Genomic DNA, 9,845 nt, shown 5'->3' with positions numbered 1-9,845 from the left:
CTCCTGTATCACATTGAGATCTTTCAACCATTTGGAGTCTATTTTTGTGTGTGGTGTAAGGAAATGGTCCAGTTTCATTCTTCTGCACGTGGCTGTCCAATTTTCCCAACACCATTTGTTGAAGAGACTGTCTTTTTTCCATTGGATATTCTTTCTTACTCTGTTGAAGATTAGTTGACCATAGAGTTGAGGGTCCATTTCTGGGCTCTCTATTCTGTTCCATTGATCAATGTGTCTGTTTTTGTGCCAGTACCATACTGTCTTGATGATGACAGCTTTGTAATAGAGCTGGAAGTCCGGAATTGTGATGCCGCCAGCCTTGCTTTTTTTTTCAACATTCCTCTGGCTATTCGGGGTCTTTTCTGGTTCCATACAAATTCTAGGATTATTTGTTCCATTTCTTTGAAAAAGTTGATGGTATTTTGATAGGGATTGCATTGAATGTGTAGATTGCTCTAGGTAGCATTGACATCTTCACAATATTTGTTCTTCCCATCCATGAGCATGGAACATTTTTCCATTTCTTTGTGTCTTCCTCAATTTCTTTCATGAGTATTTTATAGTTTTCTGAGTACAGATCCTTTGCCTCTTTGGTTAGATTTATTCCTAAGTATCTTATGATTTTGGGTGCAATTGTAAACGGGATCAACTCCTTAATTTATCTTTCTCCTGTCTTGTTGTTGGTGTATAGGAATATCACTGATTTCTGTGAATTGATTATATATCCTGCCACTTTACTGAATTCCTGTATGAGTGCTAGCAATTTTGGGGTGGAGTCTTTGGGGTTTTCCACATAAAGTATCATATCATCTGCAAACAATGAGAGTTTGACTTCTTCTTTGCTGATTTGGATGCCTTTTATTTCTTTTTGTTATCTGATTGCTGTGGCTACGACTTCTAATACTATGTTGAATAGCAGTGGTGATAGTGGACATCCCTGCCGTGTTCCTGACCTTAGGGGGAAAGCTCTCAGTTTTTCCCCATTGAGAATGATATTCACTGTGGGTTTTTCATGGATGGCCTTTATGAAAATGAGGTATGTACCCTCTATGCCTATACTCTGAAGAGTTTTGATCAAGAAAGGATGTACTTTGTCAAATGCTTTTTCTGCATCTATTGAGAGGATCATATGATTCTTGTTCTTTCTTTTGTTAATGTATTGTATCACGTTGATTGATTTGCGGATGCTGAACCAACCTTGCCCCCCAGGGATAAATCCCACTTGGTCGTGGTGAATAATCCTTTTAATGTACTATTGGTTCCTCTTGGCTAGTATTTTGGTAAGAATTTTTGCATGCATGTTCATCAAGGATATTGGTCTGTAATTCTCCTTTTTGATGGGGTCTTTGTCTGGTTTTGGGATCAAGGTAATGGTGGCCTCTTAAAACGAGTTTGGAAGTTTTCCTTCCATTTCTATTTTTTGGAATAGTTTCAGAAGAATAGGTATTAATTCTTCTTTAAATGTTTGGTAGAATTCCCCTGGGAAGCCATCTGGCCCTGGGCTTTTGTTTGTTGGGAGATTTTTGATGACTGCTTCAATTTCCTTATAGTTATAGGTCTGTTCAGGTTTTCTATTTCATCCTGGTTCAGTTTTGGTAGTTGATACATCTCTAGGAATGCATCCATTTCTTCCAGGTTATCTAATTTGTTGGCATATAGTTGCTCATAATATTTTCTTATACTTGTTTGTATTTCTTTGGTGTTGGTTGTGATCTCTCCTCTTTCATTCATGATTTTGTTGATTTGGGTCATTTCTCTTTTCTTTTTGATAAGTCTGGCCAGGGATTTATCAATCTTGTTAATTCTTTCAAAGAACCAGCTCCTAGTTTCGTTGATCTGTTCTACTGTTTTTTTAGTTTCTATTTCATTGATTTCTGCCCTGATCTTTATTATTTCTCTTCTCCTGCTGGGTTTAGGCTTTATTTGCTGTTCTTTCTCCAGCTCCTTTAGGTGTAGGGTTAGGTAGTGTATTTGAGACCTTTCTTGTTTCTCGAGAAAGGCTTGTATTGCTATATACTTTCCTCTTAGGACTGCCTTGGCTGCATCCCAAAGATTTTGAACAGTTGTGTTTTCATTTTCATTGGTTTCCATGTATTTTTTTAATTCTTCTTTAATTTCCTGGTTGACCCATTCATTCTTTAGTAGGATGCTCTTTAGCCTCCATGTATTTGAGTTCTTTCTGACTTTCCTCTAGTGATTGAGTTCTAGTTTCAAAACATTATGCTCTGAAAATAGGCAGGAATGATCCCAATCTTTTGGTAATGGTTGAGACCTGATTTGTGACCTAGGATGTGATCAATTCTGGAGAATGTTCCATGGGCACTAGAGAAGAATGTGTATTCCATTGCTTTGGGATGGAATGTTCTGAATATATCTGTGAAGTCTATTTGGTCCAGTGTGTCATTTAAAGTCCTTATTTCCTTGTTGATCTTTTGCTTAGACGATCTGTCCATTTCAGTGAGGGGGGTGTTAAAGTCCCCCACTATTATTGTATTGTTGTCAATGTGTTTCTTTGCTTTTGTTATTAATTGGCTTATATAATTGCCTGCTTCCATGTTAGGGGCATAGATATTTAGAATTGTTAGATCTTCTTGTTGGATAGACCCTTTAAGTAGGATATAATGTCCTTCCTCATCTCTTATTATAGTCTTTGGTTTAAAATCTAATTTGTCTGATATAAGGATTGCCACCCCAGCTTTCTTTTGGTGTCCATTAGCATGGTAAATGGTTTTCCATGCCCTCACTTTCAATCTGGGGGTGTCTTTGGGTTTAAAATGAGTCTCTTGCAGACAGCATATCAATGGGTCTTGTTTTTTTATCCAATCTGATAGCCTGTGTCTTTTGATTGGGGCATTTAGCCCATTTACATTCAGGGTAACTGTTGAAAGATATGAATTTAGTGCCATTATATTGCCTGTAAGGTGACTGTTACTGTGTATTGTCTGTGTTCCTTTCTGGTCTATGTTGCTTTTAGGCTCTGTCTTTGCTTAGAGGACCCCTTTCAATATTTCTTGTAGGGCTGGTTTCGTGTTTGCAAATTCCTTTAGTTTTTGTTTGTCCTGGAAGCTTTTTATCTCTCCCTCTTTTTTCAGTGACAGCTTAGCTGGATATAGTATTCTTGGCTGCATATTTTTCTTGTTTAGTTCTCTGAATATATCATGCCAGTCCTTTCTGGCCTGCCAGATCTCTGTGGATAGGTCTGCTGCCAATCTAATGTTTCTACCATTGTAGGTTACGCATCTCTTCTCCCGAGCTGCTTTCAGGATTTTTCTCTTTGTTTATGAGACTCATAAGTTTTACCATTAGATGTCGGGGTGTTGACCTATTTTTACTGATTTTGAGAGGGGTTCTCTGTGCCTCCTAGATTTTGATGCCTGCTTCCTTCCCCAAATTAGGGAAGTTCTCTGCTATAATTTGCTCCAATATACCTTCGGCTCCTGTCTGTCTTTCCTCTTCTTCTCCTGGGATCCCAATTATTCTAATGTTGTTTCGTCTTATGGTATCGCTTATCTCTTGAATTCTGCCCTCGTGATCCAGTAGTTGTTTATCTCTCTTTTTCTCAGCTTCTTTATTTTCCATCATTTGGTCTTCTATATCACTAATTCTCTCTTCTGCCTCATTTATCCTAGCAGTTAGAGCCTCCATTTTTGATCGCACCTCTTTAATAGCCTTTTTGATTTCAAATTCGTTAGATTTTAGTTCTTTTATTTCTCCAGAAAAGGTTTCTCTAATAACTTCCATGCTTTTTTCAAGCCCAGCTAGTATGTTTAAAATCATCATTCTGAACTCTAGGTCCAACATCGTACTAATGTCCGTATTGAGTAGGTCCCTGGCAGTCGGTACTGCCTCTTGTTCTTTTTGTTGAGGTGATTTTTTTCCATCTTGTCATTTTGTCCAGAGGAGAATAGATGAGTGAGAGAACAAAATGCTAACAGGGTAACAACATCCCCAGAAAATATACTCTAAACAAATCAGAAAACACCTGAAACCAGGGGAAAAGAAAGGAAAAGAAAGAAAAAAGAAAAAGAAAAAGAAAAGAAAAAGATAAAAAAAACCAGAATATGATCGAATATGATCAGGCTGGTGCATAGATCAGTGCGAGACACTAGATTTTAGGTTTATTTTGGTCTGTTAGAAGAAAGTGCCTCCCAAATTTTTAAATAAAGAAAAACTTATATATGTACAAAAATAAGGGTTGATATGATGAAGGGATGGAATATGACTGTAAAGATGAAAATCATAAAAAATTTTATAAAAGGAATTGATAAGTATTTATTTGAAAAAAGAAAGAAGAGGATTAAAAAAAAAGAAAAAAAAGGAGAGAATGTGATCAGGCAGGAGACTAGGACAAAGCCATACACTAGAGATTTAGGGTATATTTTAATCTCTTAGAAGAAACTTTATCTCCAAATTTTAAAGAGCGAACAACTTATATATATATGCCAAAGATAAGGGTAACTACTATGAAGGGATAGAATATGACTCTAAAAATGAAAAATAAAAATGTTGGTTTTTTTTTTTTAAAGAGATTGATAAGATGTTGGTTGAAAAAGGGAAAAAGAAAAATTAAAAAAAAAAAAGACAGTTAAAAAAATTAACTTTGAAAGACTAAAAAATCATGGTACAAAACCCATGAATTCTATGTGCAGTATTCCCCTAGTGCTGGAGTTCTGCCATTCTCATTGCTCAGTAAACTTGGTCTTGGCTGGCTGTTCTTGCTGATCTTCTGGGGTAGGGGCCTGTTGCCGTGGTTCCCAAATGTCTTTGCCGGAGGCAGAATTGCCCCGCCCTTGTCTGTCCGGGCTAAGTAATCTGCTCGGGTTTGCTCTTGGAGCTTTTTTTCCCTGCAAGCTTTCTGTACAGCTTTGGAGGATGAGAATGAAAATGGTGGCCTCCCAATCTCTGCCCCGGAGGAGCCGAGAACTCAGGCCCCACTCCTCAGTGAGCCCCCAGAGAAAAGCAGTCAGTCACTCCCGTCTCCCTGGTCTCCTGCCACACTCCATGCTCACCTGGCCTGTGAGTGCACTCCCATGCCGCTCCTCCAGGGGGAGGAAGGTGAGTCTCCCCGGATCTGCCACTTGTTGGGTCCCTGCTGGAAGAGCAGTGGGCCGACTGTGCCGCGGATAATGGTTCATGGCAACCCCGAGCTGAGAGCCCACTCCTCGGCTCCATCTCTGCAGCTGGCTTCTCCGCTCTGACACCTGGGAGCTCTGCCACATTCAGGCACCCCCAGTCTCTCTGTGACCCCGAAGGTCCTGAGAGCACACTGGCCCAGCGAGAGTTCCACCCCCTGCTTAGCCACTGGAGCAACGTCCGTCAGCAGAGCAGACTTGTAAAAGTTCTGATTTTGTGCTCCGCTGCTCTATCACTTGCTGGTAGTGGCTGATGGAGGCTCTGCCCCCTCCATCTATCCTCCCGAATATCACCTCGGCTTCACTTCTCCACACGCCCTACCTCCAGAAGGTGGTCGCTTCTCTGTTCAGAGAGTTGTTGCTATTCTTTTGTTCAATCTCCTGTTGAGTTCGTGGGTTTTCAGAATGGTTTGATCCCTATCCAGCTGAATTCCTGAGACCAGATGAAATCCAGGTCTCCTAGTCCTCCACCATCTTGCTTCCCATCCCCCTGATAAATTTTTAATTTTAATGATTATATATGTCACACATCTTTTTAATGTTAACTTTGAATCTATTCAAATCTGCCTGTTCATTTTTCATGCAGACCTCTTTTATCATGGGTTCTATTTCTTTTTTTACCTTGATCATCAAGACATTTATTTTATAATCTTTTTCGGATTATTCTATTACCTCTAGTTCTTAGGGAACTAACTTTATTGTCCATTAAATGTTAATTATCCCTCAGTAATTAATGTCTTCTTGCAGTTTATATATTTTTACTGTGAGCATTCTCTTGTGCATACTCTCTCTCCCCTCTCTCTCTCAGAAATATGTGAGAGTCTCACACCTTGTGAATACCTCTAGAAATTGGTTTCAATTTTCTTTTACCTGGGGCCTGCTAGTTTCATATTTTATGTTAATTTCTTATATATAGCATTTATTTATTTTAAATGCATCTAAATTAATTTCTTTTGGGGGGAACTCCACACAATTCCCTAAGTTTTGCTGAATGCTGCCCTTTGATTTCTTCTAGGCATCATTTTTTTCTTACCCATAGTCCCAGATGGGTGCCTCTATTGCTGAACTCCTAGGAAGTGGAAAAGCTTTTCTAGTTCCCTTTTCATGGTCTGAACAGTTTTTAGTTTTGTGCAGGGGGCTTTATTCCAGATCTCTACCTTCTTGGATTCAAGACTTCATCTATTAGTCCCTGAAAGTTGCTGAGACTCCCAGTACCCAATGTCTAGGGCGCATGTGTGACTGATACCCTCAGCTACAAATTCATTATTCTTTATTGTTATTCAATATTTCTTCTGACACCTGGAGATTTTCTTTTATTTCAAGTTTATTTTACTTTTGTATTTTATTAAAGTTTATTTTGCTTTAATTTTTAACAGAATTGAGCAATAAGGTGGTCATTTATATTAGTGTTTTTCAAATATCCTAAAGCATGTAAAAGAGATTTTCAGCAGGCCGAGTTCATACATTTTCTCATTCTATTTTAATTGTGATTCTGAGATAATTTGCTGATGTCCAATTTCCCAGAATTTAAGGAAATGAATGGACTTAAATTACCAACTGGCTCAATTATCTCTTTAGTTCTTTTAACATTAACTTTTAACAACACCAATAACATAATATCTCAGAAAACAGCACATTCCATATTTAACTCTAGTCAATTTCTTCATGCCGGGTCAAAAACTTTGCAAAGTCTTATTGTTTGAGTCAAAACCTAAAAGACAGATGTATGCTCTCACCAGGCAGAGAAAAAGTATTTCTGGCATAGGGAGGAGGATGAGTAAAGATATAAACATAAAAGGATACAGCAAGATCAGAGAACTACAAGTAGTTTTGTAGACAAAAGCATAAGATAAGTTTAAGGATAGAGAGAAATGGAAACATTGAGAATTGAAGCCAGAGAGGTGAGCACAGATCAAATTGTGGTGGTTCTTTATACCAGGCTAAGGAATTTGAACTGTGTTCCTATGGGAAATAGTGAACAGAGTTTTAAGTTGATCGGCTTTGTGCTTTAGAAAGATTTGTCTTAAAGACTATTGTGGGGAATAATCAGAAAAGGAATAAAGCTGGAAGCAGAAAACAAATTAGGAATTCATTGCAGAATAGGAGAAACTGAAATTAATAAGGAGTAATAAAAATGAAGAGGAAATAAACAAATACACAGATTAATGAGCAAGAAATGGTCAGACTTAGTCACGTTTGAGTGATGCTTTCCACCATGACTTGAAGTAGAGAAACAGGTTTGAAGACATGACAATAAGTACATTTAGATATGTTGATTTTCAGGCACCTATGGGACATAGGCAATTAGAGTACTAGGAAATTTATCTGGCTTGGATATACATTTTGATAGAATCAGAAAGTTCTTTTTTTTTTTTTAAGATTTTATTTATTTAGGGTGCCTGAGTGGCTCAGTTGGTTAAGCGACTGCCTTCGGCTCAGGTCATGATCCCAGGGTCCTGGGATCGAGTCCCACATTGGGCTCCTGGCTCAGCAGGGAGCCTGCTTCTCCCTCTGACCCTCTCCTCTCTCATGCTGTTTCTCTCTCGCTCGCTCTCTAATAAATAAATAAAATCTTTAAAAAAAGAGAGATTTTATTTATTTATTTGAGAAAGACAGGGAGCACAAGTGGGTGGGGGTGAAGGAGAGGGAGAAGCAGACTTCCTGCTGAGCAGGGAGCCCAACACGGGGCTTGATCCCAGGACCCTGAGATCATGACCTGAGCCTAAGGCAGACAATTAACTGACTGAGCCACCCAGGTGCCCCCAAAAGTTCTTTATTAGACTGAAATCTCTCTTGTAGCTTTTGCTGAAGAAGAAAAAAAGAAGAAATTGGCTCTTTTAATGATTTATTTTATTTATTTATTTATTTATTTTTTATTTGAGACAAAAAGAGAGAGAGAGAGACCGCATGAGCAGGGTGGAGGGCAGAGGGAGAAGCAGACTCCCCACTGAGTGGGGAGCCCGATGTGGGGCTCGATCCTGGGACTCCAGGATCAAGCTGAGCCACCCAGGTGCCCCTTTAATGATTTCTTATACTGCATTTATTTTTTCATTTATGCGATAAATTAATATTTATTTAGAACCTGTTCTGTGCTGAGCATTTCAGTCTGCACAGGAAATCCAACAATGCACAAAAAAACATGGTTCTTGTAGCCTTCCTCCCCTCCACAGAGCTTATGCTCAAATTATAGAGAGATAATAAAGCAGTGAATAAATGGATAAATATAATAACTACAGATTAAGAAAAAGAATGTAGAGTAAGTAACAGGGAGTTATTTATAAAGAAAAATGATCTAAGGGTTAATTTAGATGATTATGAAAAATCTATCTTTGGAAGTTCTGTTAAAAATTATACCTGAAAAATGAGAAAATTCCATGCAGTATGCCAGAAAGTTCCAGGCAGAGGGACAAATCCCTTGGGGAAGGAAAAAGATCAATGTGGCCTAGGAGATATCAGAACTTCAGTCAGCCTGGAAAATACAGGCTTAAGACAATGACAGAGAAATAAGTAGAAAAAAGATGATGTAAGAAAAGATTTACAGATGTCTCATCATTGTGAAGCTTATAGCAGAAATAAATTTTACAGTCACAAAAATAAAGTGTCCAAAATTGAAACTTTCTTATTTTCTCTATTCCTGATTTATAGTCATTCTCAAGGGTTTGTTTCCACTTGTGGTATGAAATTTAATCTTGATAATTCAAGCCAAACTTTTTCCAGTTTGTTTTCTCAGCTTCTTTTGGACAAACGTCAGTCACTTTAAGGTTATCACTTTGCCATTTTCATTCTCTCATCTCTGCTAATGATCAGATTATGGAGTAGGTAGAGATGAGAATAAAAAAATGTGTGTGTGTGTGTGCACATTAATTGTACATCGTGATTTGCCTGCTATGGTCTTGGCTTATTTCTTTGTCCTAGAGTCCAATCTGGTTTAGCAACTACCCTAAAATTTAAAATTGTAATGAAGTATTATTAATAATAATTTTATTAAAATAATATAGAGGGTGTCCGGGGGGCTCAGTCAGTTAAACATCTGCCTTCAGCTCTGGTCATGATCTAAGGGTCCTGGGATCGAGCCCTGCATTGAGGTCCCTGCTCAGCAGGGGAGTCTGCTTCTCCCTTTCCCTCTGCCCCTGCTCCTGTGCTCTCTCTCTCTCTCAAATAAAAAATAAATAAATATCTTTAAAAAAAATAAAATAAAATAATCTGGAATGGGTTTGGTAGACCCGCCCTTTGTACCTGTACCTCCACTTTGACCTACTGTAGTAGTGTACATGTACATGGTGAACAGTTTATATGTGGTAAATCTGAAGATGACTAGTGATAATCTGCCTCTATTTTTTTAACCTTTCCCAGACCCAAGGAAACTAACATTTTTCCTCTGAAGATCAACATGGGAGGTACTTACCAATAAAATGAAGTGCACTGGGTCATGAGCAACTTGGGAAGAGGACTTGGTTTGTGTCTCAGTGTGTTGCGCTGCTGCCCCTGCTGGTCACTTGGTGTAACAGCCAGTTGGGTAATAGTCACTGCCTGTGATATCCACAAAATCACCTAGTTCAAGGACATCGGAGCAGAATGAAACTGTACAAAATATACATTAGGTATCATGTAAAATGTGCAGAAAGTAGAGTTGAGTGCTTTTGCTATAGAACACATGGCATTGCTTACTGTGGTTTTGCTATTTATTGTATGTTGTAAAGCTAAAACAAGTTT

The sequence above is a fragment of the Mirounga leonina genome, unplaced genomic scaffold (genome assembly GCF_011800145.1).
Source record: "Mirounga leonina isolate KUSES-001 unplaced genomic scaffold, KU_Mleo_1.0 Mir_176, whole genome shotgun sequence".
NCBI classification, from domain to species: Eukaryota; Metazoa; Chordata; class Mammalia; order Carnivora; family Phocidae; genus Mirounga; species Mirounga leonina.
This window is presented reverse-complemented; position numbering follows the sequence as displayed.